Source organism: Tasmannia lanceolata, unplaced genomic scaffold (assembly GCF_043159265.1).
Source record: "Tasmannia lanceolata isolate RefF3 unplaced genomic scaffold, GAP_Taslan_0.1 ptg000020l, whole genome shotgun sequence".
Classification (NCBI taxonomy): domain Eukaryota; kingdom Viridiplantae; phylum Streptophyta; class Magnoliopsida; order Canellales; family Winteraceae; genus Tasmannia; species Tasmannia lanceolata.
In genome coordinates, this window is record NW_027518697.1 from 4527512 (window position 1) to 4551174 (window position 23663).

A 23663-nucleotide genomic window follows, 5' to 3' on the forward strand; every position below is an offset into this window, starting at 1 on the left:
CCGAGCACGAACAAAGGAGATTTTCTGGACATGGATGGAAATCGTTTGATAAATTTTGGGGAGTGATAAATCGAGCCCTTAATATCTTAAATCGACCCCATGTCTCTCTCTCTCTAAGCAATGCACTATATGGGGGCTGATTTAAGATATATGGGGGTCGATTTATCACTGCCCTAAATTTATCTTGAATAAACACTTGGGATTAGCCACCTTGCTTGAATAGTACACTCTGTATAGGGGTTGTTCTAGACGTGAAAGGAAGCCAACCTATTCGAGAATAAAATAAACCCCAGCTTGCTATCCCCGTTGAGAACAACAGCAAAAGGATGATTAATTTTCTCATCAAACTTGACTCAAATCACCCTACCCTTTAAACCTATCACATATCAAGTTGGGTCCCACCTTGTCCCATACTTAGGCATGCCCCACTCAGGATCTAAAAAAATTTGTATAAATTTAAAAAGATTTTCTTATAAATGATACTTGCTTCAATTGGCAACTGAAAATCTAACGACGTATCAAGATAATTTCTGTTGTATATATTTTATGTCTTTCCTCTCCCCTATAAAAAACCCCATCCCGAATAGATGAAGACACAGTAAAGCACCAAACAAACCCACCATTCAAAAGGAGATATGGAGAACACTTCCTTTAAGTTGGCTTTCTTAGTCATCCTCTTGGTCGCATCTGGTTAGTTTCTTTCTCCTTTCTCTTGCAACTTCTTTCTCCTTTCTCTTGCAACTTTGATCAGTTATCTTTATTTCGATGATTTTTCCAAGGTCAAGTAACGAATAAGTATTTACCGAAAGTTTCACATTTTTCCTGGTGTTTTAGCTGCCGAGTAGGTAGTGTGATCAAATACTTCTTGTATTAGTTAATTACCAGCAACTCCATCGTTGCTTTGATACCTGATTAGCCTCGATCTGTTATTTTCCTCCATACATTACTACTACAGATGATATCTAGACCATTCATCTAGTGAGCCTTTCGATGATAGACTTGTGGACCAATGATTGTGGCACTGGTCAGATCAACGTTCTAGTTTTAGACATGTGTGCCGCATGGAGGGTTTTAGATTTTGCGACTGATTTTTACCGTTCCCTATAATAACTCTTAAGAAATTTTATTTTCTTCTTTTTTAATCATTCTAATGAATAATTTAAGTATTGACAACCTATGTAGGTGTGGCGATCTCAACAGCAAGGGAAATCGGAGGCGAGGGGGTGTTGAATGGACGGTGCACTACCGACAACGAATGCAAATCCCAGCTATGTGGCGTGTGCTTGCCAATATGCAATATGCAAACGTACCAGTGCTATTGTCCTTGTCAGAACTAAACTGAAATTAGGATTGGAAGCTATCATGTAAACAGAATAAGTTCATCTTCTGAGGGGACTTATAAAAAAGATCTATATCTTTTTGTATTTCCTTAGAAATGAGATAATCAATAAAAGCATTGGTTCTATAGTTTATATGGGGACATTTTGACATAAATCTACCATTCAGAAAAAAATTGACATAAAATGTATCGATCTACTTTGTGTTACAAAAAGGATAAAAAGCGGGTTTGGCCTCTAGCTCAAAGGTAGAGGGTTTGTATCTTAACCTTGAGGTCGCGTGTTAGAACCCAGCTTCCCTACCAAAAGTAAGGGATGATAAGAGCCAGGGAAATGGTTCAGCGACCCATTTGTATTGGTTATTTCCTCCCATCTTTATTATTTGGAGTTTTCGATGGTTTACATAACTAACCAGCGAAAAGACCTGAAATGAAATAGATGGTGAAATTTGTGAAACAACCAAGCCATTGGAGAACGTGTTGTTTAATCTTTTATATTTAAGCACTACCCGGCCCTCACGTGTGGCCCCTTTTTTTTTGGGGTTGGCCTACAAGTGGCAAATGTATATGGCCCATCTTTTTGGGTTGTCCGTTCCATGTGGATTTTTCATATCAAGGAGTTTTGAACCCAGAACCTTGGCTCTCATACCATGTGAAACAACCAATGACTTCAAAAGCTTAAGCCATTGGAGAAGGTGCGATTTAATCTTTAATTCTTTAACATAAAAGGCCAAAACAAGTGAGTGGTATTAGCATCTCTTCATAAGGGCTTTGTCCATGTGTGAGAGAAGAAACGAGATTCAAGGGCATGCTTTTTAATTTGGCTTAATTGTAAATAAGTTGTTAAAATATTCTACTGTAAAATTTCTCATCAAATGAACATTGTAAAAATTTTAGGCTTCATTTGACCCCTGATTTTTACTGCACACAAATAAATAAACAAAATTAATTCAAGCAGAAAATTTTATTTTGAAACTTTTACCCCTATATACTTTTATGCTGTCAATTGTTTTGTTGCAAAATAAATGGATCTTCAATAAAATATGGCCACTGAAAATGATTTTCCTCTTCACAAAACAAAAATCCTTGGACCATAGCCAATCCATGATAATGACTAAAGTCGCTGGTTTGATACAATGTCAGAGGATTTCATACTGAGGCATTGACCTATGTCTTAGAGAAGCACTAGTCAAACAAAAACAAACTAGAAAAAAATAAAATAAAAATGAGACCTTTTCAGAGTGATTCTTGGTTAGGCTTGCTTAATTAAAATTTCCATGTGATGGATGTCAGTGTCCAAAGTTCGTCTTTCAGATGCAAGTTGCTATCCTCACACGCCCTTTTTATGATGATGGCACTATTCTCTTCATCGAAATCTTCTGGCCCACAGCCCATGTTGAATGTGAGGCGCCCTCTTAGAGCTGTTCCATGGGTATTTGCAAGTCTAGATATTTGTAAATTAATATCACAACTCCGGCTGTATGTATTTCTTGTAATTATTTGTAGAAACAACCATCATTCAGGGATGGAGCTGAAATTTACAAACTTCCTTAAGACAAGGTTCTTCTATTGTAAAATTCACAGCCTCTGGCCTCGTAACCCATTCCATAATTCACGTGCACTCACTACTTTCTTTCCTCGGAGCTGGATTGCCTTGCTTGCCATTACCAAAAAAGCAAGCAATTAAATTGGATTGGGCTATTGCCTTACATGACCACTACCACTTAAGAATTCTCACTTAATTAGAAACCTAATGGGCTAGATGACCTTTCAATATCTAGGACACTTTTTAATTGAACTAAAATCACCAAAGAATTGCCTTGTACGACCACTCTCATATAAGCCCACTATAACCTCCCAAAATTTTGTAATTTAGAATCTCTTAAAATATTCTTACACCCAAGGCTTGCCTTCTTCAACGTCCAATTCCTAAACTAATTAGAATCTTAGCAGTAAAATATAAACATTTTCTTCCCTGGCTCCTATTGGATAAGAATCCGGGAAAGGAAACCTACCCAAATTAAAGCCTTGTATCCTAGGTTTAGAAATTTTTTAAAAGACTAGCGAATTTGATAAGTACACCCATTCGACAATTGCACATCATTCCGAAAATTCTGTGGCTTTATTTTGATGAAGACACCCATTTCCAAGAGATAACCATAAGCCCACTCTGTTGAAAACACCCATTTCAACGAAATAATTCACAAGTTTAATAGTGAGACCCATTTCAACAAAAGTATCCATAAGGAAAAGTTGATAAAGACGCCCATTTTATAATTTTAAAATTTCTAGGTGAGTGTCTGCATGCTGTGGGGACGTGTATTACAGAAATGGTACCACGACATACCTTTTTTATTGGGAGTTACAGAACTTACCATGGAAAAGATCTCACATGTAATAGACGGTGAAATTTGTGAAACAACCAATGACTCCAAAAGCTTAAGCCATTAGAGAAGGTGTTATTTAATCTCTTATACTTTAGCACCACTCTCACGTGTGGCCCCTTTTTTTGGTTGGCCTATAAGTGGTACATGTGGCCCCTCTTTTTCAGTTGGCTATTACGTGTGATTTTTAATATCAAGGAGTTTTGAACCTAAAACCTTAGCTCTGATACCATGTGAAACAACCGATGACTCCAAAAGCTTAAGCCATTAGAGAAGGTGTTATGTGTTAGGCCAAAAATTGGTAACAGATACGGCAGTGACGTAAGAGTCGAGCTAGAAGACCCGGAGAGCCAAAGTGGGTGAGTTGAATCTTGAGGAATAGAAGTGAGGGAGCCGAGTCCTGCACAAGGAGCGAACGAGGTCAGAAGACCAACCCGGAGTGTTTCTCCGGACAGGCCCTTCGACACTCAAATCAGTATGAGCAGGAGTTCAGAGCTAATTTAAGAGTGGTGGGTAAGAAGTTATTATCCTTGTTTATGAGCTTTAGAAGCCCTTTTATAGAAGAAAACCTGGGGTAGTTGGGGAGTTATTGCCCTAGGACAGGTGTCGGCTAGCTATAGGTTCAAATTCACCTACTCTGCGGTAATTACAAAACTACCCCTGCTGACGCGGGGGTCTGTGGTGGGCCATCCTCGGGCCACGTGTCGACAGCTAATAGGCTGTTGTTTTTATACCCCATCATTATGTAATCTCTAAAAACTATAAATTTGATTTTGGGTTATGTTGGGCCATTGGGGTTTAGATTAGAGTTTGATGAGGTTCAACTAATTCTCCTATGGTGTAATTATTCAAGGTCTAGAGCTTGAATCTGTTGGTTTATCCACAGGGCCTTGGTTGTATTGTTTACTGAGAAGGAGTCCAAAGATCAAGTTACTAACCTGCTAACCTGTTGTAGTGAACTTGATTTGGCTGTTGATTGGGCAGCAATGAGGTTTATTAGCTGTCTTAGAGCGCTTTCCAATTCGCAATTGAAGGGCGAAACTAGAGTTTAGAATCTGCACGTTGAATTGTCTTGTTGTAGGTGCCTCAGATTCTTGGCAAGATGCTTTATTGGCAAAGAAGTTGAAGCATAACAGCAATATAATGAAGCTGATTTCGGTAACAGGCTGAAACAAAACTAGCAAATGGTGATAAAATAATTTAAATGACCCAATGGCCTATATTTAACAAGTACATATAAGCTGATCTATCCTTGTTTATATGGCAAGCTGCAGGCTTTTGACTTGAGCCCTCAAATGTTAGCCTTGCAATAAGAAATCCAGACAGGTATACAATTAAAGGAAGTCAATAATCAGAGATAAAGAAAATTTATCGAATAGATAGGAAATAATGTTCAAACAAGTTAATTGAACTTGTAATAGTTTGCAAAGACCTTTAACAGGGATGTTTTGAGAAGAATTAAGATTGGTGATAGGATAAACAGAACAAGCAGGAAGATGGTAAACTTTGCTTTTGAAAATGAACTAAAAAAACATGAAAATTTTGAACAAAAGAGAGAGTTCAGTCCTTCCTTTTTCTGCTGAGATGGTCTTTGAATTAACCAATGCCTTGTATCTGGGTTGAAGAAACGGATGAGATCGTGGTGGCTTCTTCTTTGGGAATGTTTGAAGGCCTTTTAGACGACGAAAATACTGCTGCCCCAGTAGTAATTGACAAGGGAAAATGCAGAAAGAGGGTAAAAAAAATGCAGAGAGAAAGTGTAAGAGATTTATAGAGCTTGAAAGAAAAGGAGCTTGAGAGAGGGAGAGAGAGCTTGAGAACTTGAGAGCTTGTGGAGGCTTTGTGCCTTGTATATTTCGTGATTTGAAGGGTTATGAAGTAGGGTAAATACAGGTAAAATGAGGGAGAAAATGCCATATTGGGGACCAATTAGGGTTTATTTTGAAATCTAATTTGGTTGGTTTATTTTGGAATTGATGGGCGTAAAATGGGCTTGGATTGAAATATGGCCGTTGGTGATGGAAAAATTAGGGATTTGACAATCATTTGGGAAGATTTTGAGAGGAAAAATCAGATTTTTGGTAGGAATATGGAATCTATGGTTTGGTTTTGATTTTTTGAAATATCTTGACAATTTATGTAAGATTTGGGTGGTGAAATGGGAGGGGACATTGCTGGTTTTCCATTTTGGGGGAAAGATCACGTTTGAGAAGCAAATCTCATTTTTTATGGGTGAGGGGTATGGGTTTGTAAATTCGATGCCTTTCTTGGGCTTTTGTATACTTAAAGGAGGAGAGGGCATGGCTGTAAATACTGTTAAAGTCAAGGGCTTTTGGTTTATCGTTTTTTTTTTTTAAAGTAAAAATGGTGTGCTTACAATCGATGTCAAAAGCCCAAGAAAGTGGGGCGCATCATCCTGCAAGGGTGAAAAAATCATCTCCCTAAATTCACCCCCTTGAAAGAAGAATACACCCCTTTTTTTTTATGGGCAAGTTGGGGTTAGGCAAGACCCGGGCCAGATTCATTGAAAGAATACACCCCTTTGACATAAATATGGGGGATGTGTTCTTCTTTCAAGGGGGTGAATTTATCACTGCCCTTAAATATGGCCACTGAAAATGATTTTCCTCTTCACATCACTAAAATCGTTGGACTATAGCCAATCCATAGTAGTGATTAAAATCATTGGCTTGAGACAATGGCAGAGGATTTCATACAGGGGCATTGACCTATGTCTCAGAGCAGCACTAGTAAAACAAAATCAAATTGAAAAAAAAGAAGAAAAAAAAAACTTTTCAGAGTGATTCTTGGTTAGGCTTGATTAATTACCCGACTTTAACTTTCCTTCCCTTTATAAACAAATCAAATCAAAATTTCCTGATGGATTTAATTATCCAACCTTTGTCTTTTAGATGCAAGCTACTGTTAAGAGTCATCGCTAAATGTATACATGGTGCTGGAGGGGAAGGGTCGGCGCGGTCTGGTGAAGGCCGATGTGGATAAACTAGGAATTTTAGTTTTTTTTTCAAAAAAGAATCCTAGTTTCTATTGTTTTTAGCCAAAAAGATGAAGATGAAAGACCTCTTGGACCACTAGGGACTTATATTCCAATGAGTATGGGGACTGACTATTGAGATCTCGTGCATTCTCTCTTCTCTTGCTTGTTTTGAGATTCGATCTCAAGGTTATCATGTCCCTGGTTGTTCTGCCGCTTCCTTAGAAGTTGTTCTAAGGTTTGGGGAATGGTCATGTTTCTTTTATTGTATCATCTTTCTTTAATTAACATACCGGTAGGGGTCCGCCTAACCCAAAAAAAAGTCCTAGGGTGTGGAGGTTAATTTATGGTTGTTTTGTGATTGTTTTAGAATAGGAATTAGTTATGGAGATTAAGTACAAGAAAGCTAGGCTTGTGTTTGAACAAGAGTCAAAGTTAGAATAGGAGATTGTTTTTGTGGTTTGAATGAGAAAACCATACGTTGTTTGGGAGGTTGAGTCCCACTAGGAAACAAGGTTCTTAGAGTTAGAAAGGGGTGCTATTTAGCATTAATTACTTAGGTGCTCAGTGGTCTTTCAGTTCTTGTTGGACGCTTTCTTTTTGTCTATAAATAGGGTGTGATGCAAACCGTGCACACTGTGAACAGTGAGAAACGAGTAGATAGCAGAGTGCATAGATAAAAACAACGTGAGTAGGGTGTGTACGGATTTGTGCCCTGAATAATAAGATTAGGGAAATGATATCTGCGCCAAAGTGTTTTGATAAACATGCGCTCCACTTGTCTGTCGTGTAGTGTGTAGTATTTATAGCGATGTCAGAGGATATTACGGTTCTCAAAAAGCTCTAAAAGCCCTTTAAATACTACACGACAAACAAGTGGAGCGCAGGTTTATCAAAACACTTTGGCACAGATATCATTTCCCTAAGAATGTAAATCTAGGCCCACATATGTATGTAAATCTGTAATGTATGGGATTCACTAAGAATTTTGCCGAAAGGCATTTCGCCACTGACTTTTGCATGAGAGCATTAGACCTGGCAAAAGTGACCCGTGCCCGCGGGTCGACCCGGCCCACCCGCAAATTTGCGGGCACGGGTCTAAGTTTCCGTGACCCGTCAAAAACCAACCCGCGGGTGACCCAACCCGCAAAAACACGGGTCGGGTCGGGTCAACCCGCGGGCACCCGCATTTTTACAGTATTTTTTAATCTTTTTGAGAATGTTATCATCACTGCTGTTTGTTTTTTTATGAGTAACTCCTCACTTTATAAAAAGTACGGTATGTCCTGCACCGTATGATTATCCAAAGTTCCAAACCGTCCATTAGATGGGCCATACCCTAAATAGGTTATGCCCCAAAATTATTTCCATCGGTTGATTCTAACCCTCCGATCTATAGAGGGTTAGGATCAACCCTCTAACATTCAGATTGGAGGGATATGATCATCCTATGGAAATGATTTTTAGAGCATAACCTATTTAGGCTATGGCCCAACTAATGGACGGTTTGGATCATCCTATGGTGTGGGCCATACATAAAGTGAGAGTGCCCAGTAGTGTTGATAACATTTAAATGTGGTTTTTATTTTATTAGAATTTGCTATCAAGCTTCTCCTTTGGCAATTTCTCGGCAAGTGGCCTTTGTGTATGCAAAGATGCGCGCATCCAAATGTTGCTAAAATGTTCCTAGAAAATGTAAAAAAGTAATCATTACACCACAAAAAGTAAATTAGCTAAATTATAAATTATAAAGTTTTGAATGAAAAATTACCTAGAAAGGGTTATAAAATTTTAAAATTACGAAAAAAATACAAAATCACATATTCGGAGGTTATGACAATTACGGGAAAAATAGAGGCTGTCAAATCAAAATAATTATTACAATCCCATATTTGCAGCATATTTGCGGGTGACCCGCGGGTTGACCCGGCCCACCCGCGGGCCGCGCGGGTCACGTAAATTTTGACCCGCCAAAATGCGGGTCATTTTCTCACCGACCCATGGACCCGCACCCGCATCACCCGCGGGTTGACCCGGCCCGACCCACCCGTTTGCCAGGTCTAGAGAGCATCCACCCAAGATTGATAAGAAAAGAGAGAATGATGTTAATGAGGAGAAAATAAATCTTCTATGTTGATTTTTCTATGTTTTGTATCTTAGGTACAACGTGTATTTATACACAGAATGTTACAACAGAATTATTCTAGAGGCGCTTCCATAGAATCTTGGTGATTCATTTGTTTCTATCTATTTAGAGAAGACATTCCATCTATGTGCAGGAAACCTTCCAGAGACGTCCATAAATCTTGAGATAAATCCAATCTCCAAGATTGCATATCATCTATGTGTAGAAACTGTTCTAGAGTATTCCACAGATTTTAGGCAACTGCCATATATGTGTTCCTGCTGTCTTGGATATTCCCAATAAAGATGAAGTAAATGAATAAGACAAAATCTGCTGAAAAGTGAGCCTTTGTGGCTGTTGTCTCATGCAAAAGTCAGCCGCAAACGTATCTTGTCTTTGCAGGGGCGACGCCACATGAGAGGAAAGGGGGGCAATTGCCCCCCTTATTTTGTTGGAAAAAAAAAAATATGCCTTTATTTTTTAATAATTTTTTAATACTTACCCCCTTTTTTTAAAAATATGCCCCCCTTTCCAATAGAAAATAAGTTTAAAATTTTAATTTTACCATTTTTATCTCTCTTTTTTGTGCAAAATTTACTATAATTTTTGCCCCCTTGTGCAAAATTTCAGATAGAAATTTTTTCTATCTTAATTTCAAGATAGATAAAAAATTACTATAATTTTTGCCCCCCTTGTGCAAAATTTCTGGCATCGCCCCTGGTCTTTGGATGAGAAAGCAAACATGGATGTAGAGCTGCAACTTGGGTCGGATTTTACCCGACCCAAAAATAGCTTTGGTTGGGTTCATGTTTCTTGGGTTTCGGGTCGAAACGGGTCTACAATCCAAAAGCCTGTATGAATCTCGGATCGAGCCGGATTTGAAGAGGCCCGACCCAACCCGACCCAACCCGAGTTACTTAAGTCATAGTATGTATTTTTTTTCTTCTAAAACTTTGTTACTTTAAAAGTAAAAACTTAAAAGTAAAACTCACGCATGCACGCAATCACAGGGACTCTTTCTATCTTCTGTTTGTTTCCCCTCTTTAGCTCTAGGGTTTCAAGTTTCAACTAAATAGTTAATGCACTAAATAGTTTGTTGTTTATCTCATATGAGTATAATCATTTTCATTTGGTAATGCATCAATTTATTCTCTTTGGACTAGTTATTAGTTAATGCACTAAAGAGTTTGCCATGCTTGAGTTTTTCTACTTCTATGAGTTGAGTTGACTTGTCAAACAAGAGTTTTTCTTAAAAAATTGCGTCAACGTAAGAAAACCTGACCCGACCCGACTCGACCCGAGATTTATCATGGGTAGGACAAGGTTTGGGAATCGTGGGTTTTCCGGAAAAAAAAAAACCCGACCCAACCCGACCCAAGATATTTTCTCGGATAGGGTTGGGTTCTTCAAAACCCGACCTACCCGACCCGAGTTGCAGCCCTACATGGATGAACCTAAATTACTGGTCAAAGGGACACAACTCTCTACCCCATGCAAGCAGGATAGGCGAGAATCAACCTATCCCTAGATTCTTGAATAGTGGTGCCAAAGGGGAATTTCTGGATGTGGGTGAAAATCCATGGATAAGTTAATACTGGGATTGAACAGTATTAGCTACCTTGATCGAACAGTACACCCTATATATAGGGGTTGTTCTCGACGTGAGAGCAAGATAATCAGCCTAACCAAGGATAAAATGAACCCCCGCTGGCTATTCCAATGGAGAACTGGGAACAGTCCTAAAAGGTTGATTGATTTTTTCGTTAATCTTGATTCTTGATTCAAGGGCCTAGAATCATCCAACATTGGAAGGCGTTAGGCTAGGCCCATTAAACCTATCACTTATCAAGTTGGGTCCCACTGTGTCCCATACCTAGGTATGCCCCACTCAGGACCTACATAAAATCTGTGTAAATTTAAAAGGATTTTATTATAAATAATACTAGCTTCAATTGGCAACTGAGGATCCAGAGACGTATCTAGATGATTTCTTTAGTAGATATTTACTTCTCTCCTCTCCCCTATAAAAAACCCCCATCCCAAATACATGTAGACAACGCAAAGCACCAAACAAAACCACCATTCCAAAGGAGATATGGAGAAGACTTCCCTCAAGTTGGCTATCTTAGTCATCCTCATCATCATGGCATCTGGTTAGTTTCTTTCTCCTTTGTCTTGCAACTTTGATCAGGTATCATTATTCGATGACTTTTTCCAAGGTCAAGTAATGGAGAAGTATTTACCCAAAGTATCACATTTTTCCTCGTGTTTTAGCTGCCTCATGGTGTGGGTGGTGTGATCAAATAATTCTTGTTTTAGTTAATTAACAGCAACTCCATCTTTGCTTTGATACTTGATTAGTTTCCGTTATTTTCCGCCATACATCATTACTACTGTTGATATCTAGACCATTCATCTAGTGGGTCCTTTCGATGATATTTTTGTGGACCAATGACCGTGGCACTGATTAGATCAACGGTCTAGTTTTAGACATGTGTGCCACTTGGAAGGTTTTAGATTTTGTGACTAATTTTTATCGTTCCCTATAACACCTCTTAAGAAATTTTGTTTTGTTTTTTTAATCATTCTAATGAATGATGTAAGTGTTGACAACCTATATATGTAGGTGCGACACTCTCGACGGCAAGAGATCCTCCCGGGGTGTTGGGTAAACCGTGCAACTCCTACAACGATTGCGGCACCGACTACTGTGGAGGCAAGTGCATGCCATTATGCACTCCAAGCCTCCGGTGCTTTTGTCCTTGTTGAGCTAAACTAAATTAGGAATTGAACTTCATGTGAACAGAATAAGTTCATCTTCTAAGGGAACCTATTAAAAAGATCTATATCCTTTTGTATTTCCTTATAAATGATGAGATAATCAATAAAAGCATTGGTTCTAATGTTCTATAGTTTATATGGGGACATTTTGACATGAATCTACCATTCGGAAAAAAATGTGACATAAATGTATCGATCTACTTCGTGTTACAATAAGGTTAAAAGGAGGGTCGGGCCTCTAGCTCAATGGTAGAGGGTTTGTATCTCAACCTTGAGGTGGCGTGTCAGATCCCAGCTTACCTACGAAAAAGGGATAATAAGAGCCAGGGATATGGTACGGGGACCCATTTGTTTTGGTTATTTTCTTACATCTTTTTTATTTGAAATTTTCGATGGTTTACAGAACTTACCAACGGAAAGACCTCAAATGAAATAGATGGTGAAATTTGTGAAACAACCAATGAGTCTAAAGTTTGAGCCATTGGATTATTTAATCTTTTATACTAAAGCACTACCCCTCACATGTTGCCCCTTTTTTTTGGGTTGGCCTACAAGTGGCACATGTACGTGGCCCATCTCTTTGGGTTGGGCATTACATGTGGATTTTTCATATCAAGGATTTTGAACCAGAACCTTGGCTCTCGTACCATGTGAAACAACCAATGACTCCAAAAGCTTAAGCCATGGGAGAATGTGTTCTTTAATCTCTTATTCTTTAACAGAAAAGGCCAAAACAAGTGAGTGGCATTAGCATCTCTTCTTAAGGCCTTTGTCCATGTGTGAGCACTTGGAGAAGAAATGGGATTCATGGGCATGCTTTTAAATTTGGGTTAATAGTAAATAAGTTGGTAAAATATTCTATTGTAAAATTTCTGGTCAAACGAAACTTGTAAAAATTTTACGCTTTTATTTTAGCCCCTTTTTCACTGCACGAAAATAAATAATCAGAAATAATTCAAGCAGAAAATTTTATGGTGAAAATTTACTATAAAATTTTAGCCCTATGAACTTTTATGTTGTTGTCATTTGTTTTATGGCAAAATAAAAGGATCATCAATTAAAAATGACCACTGAAAATGGTTTTCCTCTTCATATAACTACAATCTTTGGACCATAGCCAATCCATAGTGATGACTAAAATCGCTGGCTTGAGACAACGGCAGAGGATTTCATATAGAGGCATTGAGTCATTGACCTATGTCTCAGAGTAGCACTAGTCAAACAAGAAAAAAAATGAGACCTTTTCGGGGTGAATCTTGGTTAGGCTTGCTTAATTAAAATTTCCATGTGATGGATTTCATCGTCCAACCTTTGTCTTTTAGATGCAAGCTACTATCCTCACACGCCCTTTTTATGATAATGGCACTATTCTCTTTATGAAATCCTCGACCTTTTTCTGGCCCATAGCCCATGTTGAATGTGAGGCTCCTTCTTTTTAGAGCTGTTCGATGGATATGTACTGTTCTATGAAAACTTTAGCAGTTTAGCCATTGATTATTTGCAACTCTAGATATTTGTAACTTAATATAACAACTCTGGTTGTATGCATTTCTTTTAAGCATTTGTAGACACAACCATATTTCAGGCCTGGAACTCAACTTTACAAACCCCTTTTCGGCACCCCTCTGTTTAAAGCATCAACACTTTAGCTTTGGCTGTTATTACTTTGACACCAAGTTGGAGCTTTTAAATTTATATCAAACAATGACAAAGCCTCGAAAATTAACTGAAGGTGCGAAAATCAAGGATGTGAGATCCTTAAAATATAAGTTTCTTACGAGGATACTTATAGCTATTCTAAATTTCTAATATGTCATCATGTTCCTTGTAGAAAAGAAAATTACCCAGTGATAGAGATGCTATAAGCAGCGTTGCAAATGCCTATATCCTAAAGGGTGGATGCATTCGGAAGTTCACTTATTTCAGGTTTAAATTCGAGTATTAAAGCTTCACATTATAACTGTTAATAGTTGACATAGTCTAAGTTGGATTTATATCATAGTTTCCTTGAAGTGATATGCATTTAATGTTATTGAGGTAGAGCCCCTCATAGATGGCCTTGATAGTACAAGTCGGAATTTCTTGAGCTCAAATTTATACAAAGACTAGATGCAGTGGGTTGAACTTCAAACTCCACGAATTTCTTGTCTTTCCTCTTCTCTTCTCTCCCTTTTTCTTATTCCATACGAATTGGGTGATCTGTCAAGAGTTTAACAACATAGCATAATAAATTCGTAAACAAAGGGAAATGGTGTAGGGAAACTCTGATTGAACAGTAAAAGGAAGGCCACCTACAAGGTATCAGGTGTTTGGCTACCTCTATATGTACCAATCCAATACCACTGGAAAACTTTTTCTGCAAACGTGCACCCTACATCATCCCCAGTTAAATAGAGACCACAAGGACGATTGTAACAGACACTCTGGTATAGACAGTGTCAAACAACCTAGTTACACCGTAAAATATCGGCAGATATTGGCTGCTTGCTACAGCAATGACAATCCAAACAGAACAAGAGGTGTTAAATGTAAACAGATATTAAAAAATCCAATCTTACAAAAAAAAAAAATGTAAACAGATATTACAAAAGTAAAGGACAATGAAACAGAACTCACATTTTCATTTTTTTAATTTCAAAAAATGAAATTGAACTCACTATTCAGGTTGGGTATGCACCTGAAGACGAGGTTCTTCAACTTCTTCTATTGTAAAATTCTCAGCCTCTGGCCTCATTACTGTGGACCCCGATCCGAGAGAGGCGGGGGACGAGCCCCTAGTAACAGTCTCAGGATCATCCATGTGAATGGAGAGCTCTACCAAGGAACTCTCGAAAAAAGTGCTTCTTACAGCATGAGTGGCGATATAAGGTGAGATACCTCTCGATTCGGGGACTAGCCCAGATTCGAGGCGTACCTTAAACAAAGAAGAGTCGTCATCCAAGGAAGTGGGCCAAGGATCCCATACTATGCTCTGTTGCAACGGATAACCAGAGATATAAAAAGAAGGTTCGTGCCTGGTTACAAATTTGGAAGGTCCGAAGAGCACCTCGTCCGCCCAAGTGCAAGCACCTGGTTTCTTATGCCATTTATTATTGATTTTGAAGAGTTTTGGGCGAAAGTCATATGAAATGGGAACGAATATCTCCGAGAAGACGTCTATCTAATCATGCATGTCTCGGATATGATTAATAAGCACACACAAAATAAATGAAAGTAGTGTCGCCTAAAAATAGCTAGGTTATGAGTGACAAGCCTAATTGGTGTCTGAGTTCTGATGTGCAAACACATGCATGCTACAGCTAAAGGTATAAGATATGTACATGAAAGTAAGAAAACACAGCAAAACATACAGCACAAATCAACTCTATTCGCGACTGGAAAAGACGAATCCTAAAACTCTAATGCAGGACTTGACTCGGACCAAGATGGTCGTCCATCCCAGCTGCTCTACGTATCCCTGCCTCGGGAAGAATCGGAGTCAACGTAGTTCGATGACCTATTCTAACTACGATGCCTAACCATCTAGAACCGCTATCCTAAACTCGATCCACTAGACTCGACTGATTTTTAAAGCTTTTTACACGATTGCTTAAGTTCAGGTGAATTGTAATTTTCAGGACTCTCTATATGCCCTAACTAATGCAAGTTGATTAGCCTTAAGCTAATGCAGGTGGGTCCTACATCCTAGGTGTAACTAGGTTGTGCATCCTAAGAAAAATCATGGGCTGACTATATGTTTCCTAGTCTAGCCATCGGTTCGACTAAATGTCTAACCGATCAACTTGAGGCCTCCTAACTCTATGGACACTCACACGACAGGACACACCATATCAATCAAATCAGGACAGCCTCCTAACTCTAAAACACTCCAAATATCTAGGACAGACTCCTAACTCTAATGGAAGATCTTTTTGAAAAGGTTTTGAAGATTTTTGTATTTTTTGGAAGGTTTGAAATTTTTATTTTTAAAGGTTTGGCTGGACCTGGGATATGAATCCCAAGCTGCACTACATACCCTGTGGAAAGGGATTAAGCCAACGTAGTTCGGAAAGAATTTCCTAACTACTCCTAATGACTCAAGATTTTTGAGATTTTTGGTTTTTCAAATGTTTTTGATATTTTTGACACAAGAGGACAAAATCCTATAATCATAAGGGTAGGACAAACTCCTGAATATCCCGCAAAGATTGGACAGCATCCTATGCTTTGCGGGGGAAAAGAACAGAATCGGAGCTCTGCAAGGGTTGGACAGCATCCTATACCTTGCAAGGAACTGAATAAAATCACATGATTTGATGAGAGGTTGGAAAGAATCTTAACCCCTATGCTGATAGGATAGACTCCTGAAAGATTGACTCTCTAACTAAAGACAGACTCTCTAGCTAAAGACTGACTCATATATGAAAGGACTAACTCCTAGTGCACAATCCTAAGAGGGGAGTGCTAATGAGACTAGGTTAGTCTCCTAAAAGAAATGGAGATGAAGAAGGGTGCTAGTGAGACTGGAAAAGCTTCCTCTAAGAGAGAACACTATGATCAAAGAGACAAAGCCTGTCTCCAGAAGATTTGACCTCTCTGCTGAGACATAGCTTGTCTCCCTAAAGATGTGACTTTCTATGAGACAAAGCATGTCTTTCTAAAGGGTTTGATTTTTCTGCTGAGACACAGCTTGCCTCCTAAAAGAGGGCTCTAGATGACTCTTTCATCGCCCTTGCAATGAGTGGGTTTCTAAACACTGAGTACGTCTAAAATAAGAGGGGAGTGCTACTTGGACCGAGCAAGTCCCCTAAAGATGGGCTTGGGCTAACACCTTCATCTCCCTTTCATAATGAGAAAGGGTAAGTGTTCAAAGGGTGTCTAAAAAAGCTAAGAAACTTCTATCTAAAGAAGGAGAAAGAAAACAGGGGGTACTACCATGACAAGGTATGTCCCTCTACATATGGGCTTGGGCTAGCGCCTTCATCACCCTTTCAAAAATGATGATAGGATTATATGAACTTTAATTTTAAGAAAAACTACCCATGGACTGAGAGAGCACAACTGTTGAATCATAGAATTGCAAGAATTCTACCTTAATTGCATATAGTATCAACAACTCATATAATGAATAAGGATACATCCATTATGCTACACAATTTCCAAACAAACATAGATCATATCCATAGAATGGAAGTACCTAATTGGACAGTAGATATATGCTTCGGTCATTACAAATTATAGATACAAAGTGCAGGAAACTATGGACAACAGCTACACTGATATTGGCGTACCAAAATGAAAGGAAATGAAACCCATGTGATTAGTTATGAGTCATGGTTAGACAAGCTTACGTTTAAAACAATATGAACCTGATGACATTTGGAAAGCAAATTTTTGTGCAACCATGAGAAACTAATAACACAACAAAATCAATTTTTATTCCTCTATTTGAACCTGATAGCATGATGAAAACGGAGGACCTCAAATCAAAACATTACCAGATCATCAGCTAGTTATATTCCCTTTAATGGCTTAAAATGCCAATTAAATGATGGCCTAATTTTACCAGTTGCATATACAACCATCACCAAATGACCAGTTATAAACCAAATCAAAATTTAGAATTTCTATCACATTTCCTAGAGTTAATTACCCAAGAATTAAACAAGTTTATGATCAGAATTTCCTATGAATATGTTTCAATCAATACATTTTAGCACCATTAAAATAATGCTGGATAAAACAACAAAAGACATATCGACATGAACAACTAAAACATAAATTGAAACTACCAATCCTCCAAAACAAAATTTTAAATCTGTAGCATCAGAAATTTCGTTTATAAACATTCAATATAATCGAGAGTAATTTTAGATTATAATGGAAATTTGAATGAGATTTGACTTCCAGATATTTGACTTCAAGATAAAAAATAAAAAATAAAATGAAACAACAAATTAATCAAAATCTGAAACTGTTGGTTTGGATCATCCTATGGAGTTGGTCGTAAAGTAACATTACGGCCCAATCATAGGTCCCACGTATATTTTTCAAAATAAAGTGTATGGCTCACACCATAGGATGATCCAACCCGTCCATTGGTTGGGTCATCCTATAGTGTGGTTCGTACAGTAACATTAAGGGCCCAATTGTAGGCCCCACTCATATTTTTGAAAATGAAGTGTATGGTCGAGACCATAGGATGATCCAAACCATCCATTTGATGGGCCACAATGTAAATAGGTTGCGCCCCAAAATATCATTTGCATAGGATGATCGCAACCCTCCAATCTATAGAGGTTTCCATAATAAGCAGTTTCTCTTGATATCAGAGGGTTAGGATCATCATATGGAAATGGTTTTTTGGGACACAACCTATTTACGATGTGGCCTATCAAATGGACGGCTTGGATCATCCTATGGTGTGGACCATAGTTCATTTTGAAAAAAAATGGATGGAGAGAGAGAGAGAGAGAGAGATTGCAGTTTTCTAGTCCCTAGTTTTTATAAATACCAATTTATTTTGTAAATTCTGAGTCTTACGGTGGGCCACAACCTAGAATGATCCAAACCGTGCATTTGATGGGCCCAATGTAACTAGGTTGTGCCCCAAAATATCATTTCCATAGGATGATCCTAACCCTCCGATCTAAAGAGAGACTGCATATTATGGAAACCTCTATAGATTGGAGGGTTGTGATCATCCTATGGAAATGATATTTTAGGTCGCAACCTATTTACATTGTGGCCCATCAAATGGATGGTTTGGATCATCCTATGGTGAGGGTCGTACAGTAACATTAAGGCCCAATTGTAGGCCCCACCAGTGGAAATGATAGTTTGGGATGCAATCTTTGTTGCCCATCAAATGGACGGTTGGACGGTTTGGATCATCCTATGGTGTTGTGTTAATTTTAAAAAGTATGGGTAGGGTTCAAAAGATGGGCCACCAACGGTTCCTGTTGGAGAGAGAGAGAGAGAGGGGTAAAAAGTTGGGAAACGTGGTATATACGTTACACTTAATATCTACAATTACAACATCATCGGGGGTTGTAGACACCACATTTTGACAAGGCCCTAAAGTCCCCAAAATTAAATAAGAACTCCAAAAATCAAATAAAATTCCCAAATTCCGAATCCCAAAATATTCCGAAATTAATCTCAAAAATTCCTGAGGGATTGGGCCCAAAATGAGAAAAAGGCTCGGGTTCTGGGCATCTTGTTGTGCACATTTGTGGGTACAAATTCCCCAAGAGATTGTTAGTGTTCTCGGGGATACCCCTGTAAAATTTCATGGCAATCCAGCAAAAAATGTAAAGAAAGACAGGCGAAGTTTGTGCAATAATCAAAACTGGGTTGTGATAGGGTATGAATTATTAAAGCATGGTTGTGTGGATATCACCCTCATTTTTCTAAAAAAGACAAGATATTTTTTTTGGCAAAATGGTGATTTGACATCCTTAGAGGGGTGATTTTGGAATTCCAATATTACTTAGGGTGTAAGCATCCCTTGGCAGCCATTGGATCAAATTAGAGGGTTAGGATCTGTTGAAGAGAACAGAATTTTTGCCCCATTTTCCACCTAAGGCCCCCCCCTGGTAGGATAAAAGAAGTAGTCAAAATACACTAGTTGCTCGGGGGGGGAAGAAAAATTTTGATTTTTCTTTATATGTGCATCGAACTAGGGTTTCTAGAGGAGGAGGTTTTCATTTTCTTCGAAGAAAACAGAGGAGAAGCCTCATTTTTACAGGAGAAAAATCGAGAAAGAGAGAGAGAGAGAGCCCATCCTCCAGCCACCCTCCAACCTCCGGCCAAGCCGCCTCCATCTCGGCCTCACCTTTTCTCTACCCTCTCCTCAAACCCATATCCGCCAAACCCACCTTCTTCTCCGACAAGCTTGCCGGAATCCGGCGAGCCTATTCCATCCTCCACCTTCTTCTATCTCCATCACCACCTCTACAACCTCTCTCAGCCACCATCCCCATCTCCTACACCGTTCAAAACCCCATTAAAACCCATCTCTGCAACCTACCAACCCCGCCTTCTCCGGCCAGCTGTCTCCGACCGACCACCACCTTCACTCCCACAATCCATCTCCACCACCACGGATTCGGACCACCATCTCCACCTCCTTCTTCTTCCCTCTACCCAAATCAGCCATCGCCCAAACCCTCTTCTCCATCTCAGACTTTTTCCCCAAAACCCATTTTCGAAAAACCAAACGTTCCTCCATTGTTTTCGGCCACCATCCCCATCACCGGCCGGCCATCGGCCAACCACCATCGCCCAACCTCCACCTCAAATCTGCAACATACCCACCACTACCTTCCCACCCCTTTTTTTTTTCATCATTTTTACAAATATTTCTCACTATTTCGTCCGAACTACGGATGGCTTGATCCCTAGCTGAGGGGTACGTAGGCAGCTCAGGCTTGCAGCTGGCATCCTGAGTTCAATCACAACTTTCACAACTTCAAAAACTTCTATAAGCTTCAAAACCTTTCAAACCTTCCAAAACTACAAAAATTCTTCAAAATAACCTTACCAATAATTTTCAAAAGATCTTCCCATAGAGTTAGGAGTCTGTCCTAGGCGTTTGTGGTGTCTTAGAGTTAGGAGTCTGTCCTGTTTGTGTTGATATGCTGAGTCTTGTCGTGTGAGTGTCCTCAGAGTTAGGAGGCCTCGAGTCGTGGTCAGTTAGACACTTAGTCGAGCCGATGGCTAGACTAGAATGCGCTTAGATAGCCCATGGTTTTTCTTAGGACACACAGCCTAGTCACACATAGGGTGTAGGGTCCATTTGCATTAGTTAGGGCATATAGGGAGTCCTAAAAAAATTACCATTCACTTGAACTTAAGTAATGGCGCAAGAAGCTTTAAAAACTAGTCAGGTCTAGTTGATCGAGTCTAGGATAGCGGTCCTAGAGGGTTAGGCATTGTAGTTTAGCATAGGTCGCCGAACTACGTTGACTCTGATTCTTCCCGAGGCCGGGATACGTAGTGCAGCCAGGATGGATGGCCATCTTGGTCCAAGTCAAGTATCGCATTAGAGTGTAGGGTTTGTCATATTGTATGTTTTGCTGTGTTTTCTTACTTTCATGTACAGACCCTATACCTTTAGCTTTAGCATGCATGTGTTTGCTCATCAGAACTTAGACACCAATTAGGCATGACACTCATAACCTAGCTATTCTTAGGTGACATGCCTTTCATTTCTTTTGTGTGTGCTTATTATTCATCTCCAAGACATGCATGATTAGATAGACGTTATCTCGGGGATATTCGTTCCCATTTCGCATGATTTTCGCCCAAAACTCTTTAAAGTTAATAATAAATGGCATAAGAGACCAGGTGCTTGCACTTGGGCGAATTGGGGGCGCCTAACCCCTTCCCCATTCGTCATTAGGCACGGACCTTTTGTATCTCTGGTTATCTGTTGCGACAGAGCACAGCATGGGATCCAGGGCCTATTTCCTTGGATGGCGACTCTTTCTTTGTTTAAGGTGCGTGTAGACACCCCATTTTGATCGTGCCCTAAACCCTCCAATTTTATGCAAAACCCCATCAAATCAACTAGGTATGGTCCCAAACTTCACCCTAAGCTAGGTTAGGGTCCCGTCTAACTTCCCGCAAAATTTTGTCAAAATCGGAGTGCTTTTGCCTAGCAAACGAGTCGAGAGAGGACCGTAGTGTAAACCGCAGAAGGGGGGTGCATTTATCCTGGAGAGGGCCGTGCATGGCCGAATAGGACGCGATTCTGATGTGCGCCTATCAAAAATCTCGTCAATGGTGCGCTTATCAAAAATGGTTGTGCAAGTATTAGCCCCTTATTTCCTTATAAAAAAAAATTCGTGTAACAGAGGAGAGAGGATTTTTTCGTAAAAATCTGAGAGAAAGGGAGAGAGAAACCGATTTTCTTCGATCATCTTCTCCAATCGATTTGTTCTTCTCCGGCGAATCCTTGCTAGAATTTGTCCATTTCGTTAGATCCGGTCATCTTCCCTACCAGATCCGATGGAAATCCGATCATGTACATCTTCTTCCTCGACCTAGCTCCGACCGGATTCTGGTAAACCTCCGGCCATTGCCTCTTTTCATTCTATTGTTAGTTTCTGCCTCTTTTATGTCTTCCTCTTATAGATCTAAAACCTTAAATCCAATCTATCATCATCAGTCATCTTCTCAAACCCTAACTATTTCTTCTCCGATCTATCTTCTCCGGTGACAATCGCTTTTTCCGATCTTTTCTTATATAGATCCAAGCGAGGGCTCTCTCATTTTTGTTCACACACACACACACACACACACACACACACACACAGAGAGAGAGAGAGAGAGAGAGAGAGAGAGGGGATCTTGATGCTCTCCGATCATTCTCCGGTCTAGCTCCGGCGAAGTCCGATCAAGGAATTTCTTTTATTTTCTTTTTTGATTCTCCTTTGAATCTACTGATTCTTCTTTCAAAACCATAGCTCATTTTTCATTTTAAAAAAAAATCACAGAGAGTAGAAAAAAAATCACCCAAGCCTTTTTCTTTTTTCTCCTTTTCCGATGGTCTTCCTCGAGATTTCGGCCAATCTCTGGTGAGTATATATTTCATCATCTAACATCTGTGTTTTTAGATTCTTGCTCTTCGTAAGCTTTCAAATCCTAGCTTAAGAATCTAAACTAAGAACCCTAGCTTGTCTTTTTAATTTTTCGATCACCTTCTTCGGTGAATTTCACCGGATTCCAGTCAAATCTCTGTCTTCATTTTTTTTTAGTGTGTTCTTCATTTTCTGATCATTCTTCACGAGATCCATATCATCATTATCAATGATCTGTGGTTCGAGAAAGTTCAGATTGCAGATAGAAGAGGTAAAAGACTTCAATTAAGCCTCTGAGAAAGGTATCCATCTTTGATTCCTTTTCCTTTATCATTTGTGTGCATTGATCAATCTCTTGAATGATTTTATGTGTCTAGACTTGTATAGTTAATATCTGAGCATGATTTTTTTATTTTCCTCTGCTTTAATGAGTAAAAGAAACTGAAGTTCAATGGCGAATCATCACTGTTTCAGAAATCGACCTATCATTTGGGTAGTTGGTTGCTAGATCTGTGGTACAGATAATATTAACAGAATAGAGTATCTAATTGTTTATTCAAGTTGTGTCTTTTGATTATTTTAAGGTAATGTTTCATTGGAAGTTATGATGGTAAGTGCTGTCATAGAGATATAGAAATGCATGAGCTAATTATTTGGTCTGTTTTTTTTAACTTCATAGACATGTATAGTTGAAATTTTGGTATAATTACTTAGTTCAGCAGTTTTTTTGGAAACTATGAGAATACCCGTCTTTGATGACCCTGTGTTTTTATCCTTGTGTTAATCTACAAAGTCTTGGAGTTATACTCATGACATGTTGTGTACTCTCATTTTTTATTATTATAAAAGAACATGATAAAATTCTTGGAGACTCGTAAGTGTGAATCTTCTTGTTGTGTTGTGATCTGTTGATTTTTGTGCTTGGCAATTAGAACAGTTAGGATCATAAATTCGGATGGAGCCCATCAATCCAAGTTTCATTGTTAGCACCTCTATTCATAGCAAGGGCAATGAAGGCGTTAGCCCAAGCCCATGATTAGGGAACTTGCTTAGTCTAAGTAGCACTCCTCTCTTTTGTTTAAAAAGACTTGCCTAGTCTTTTAGATGTACATTTCTTAAATCTTAGGTCCCCATTCATTGCAAGGGCAATGAAAGAGTTATCTAGAGCCTTTTTAGGAGACAGGCCGTGTCTCATTTATTTGAGTGGTTATCATCTTTTTAGAGAGACAAGCTATGTCTCAACAGAAATGTCTTACCTTGATTAAGAGACATGCTTTGTCTCATAGAAAGTCACACCCTTTTAGAAAGACATGCTTTGTCTCGTAGAAAAGCTTACCTTCAAGGAGACAGGCTATGTCTCATGCAGAGAATGTTCTATCCTTTAGAGACAAGCTTTGTCTCATTAGTGAGTCCATCCCTAGGAGATATGCCATGTCTTATTAGCACCTCTTTTAGAGTCATTTGTTTGAGAGTCAGT

General features: G+C 39.0%; 1 long non-coding RNA gene across 1 annotated transcript; it reads right to left on the reverse strand.

The window, feature by feature from the left end:
* Positions 1-13532: 13532 nt before the first annotated feature.
* Positions 13533-14656, reverse strand: LOC143853989 (uncharacterized). Its single transcript, XR_013237319.1, has 3 exons — positions 14299-14656; positions 13917-14108; positions 13533-13820 (listed from the first exon to the last, which is right to left on the reverse strand). It is a non-coding gene; the product is annotated as an uncharacterized LOC143853989 (long non-coding RNA).
* Positions 14657-23663: the final 9007 nt, after the last annotated feature.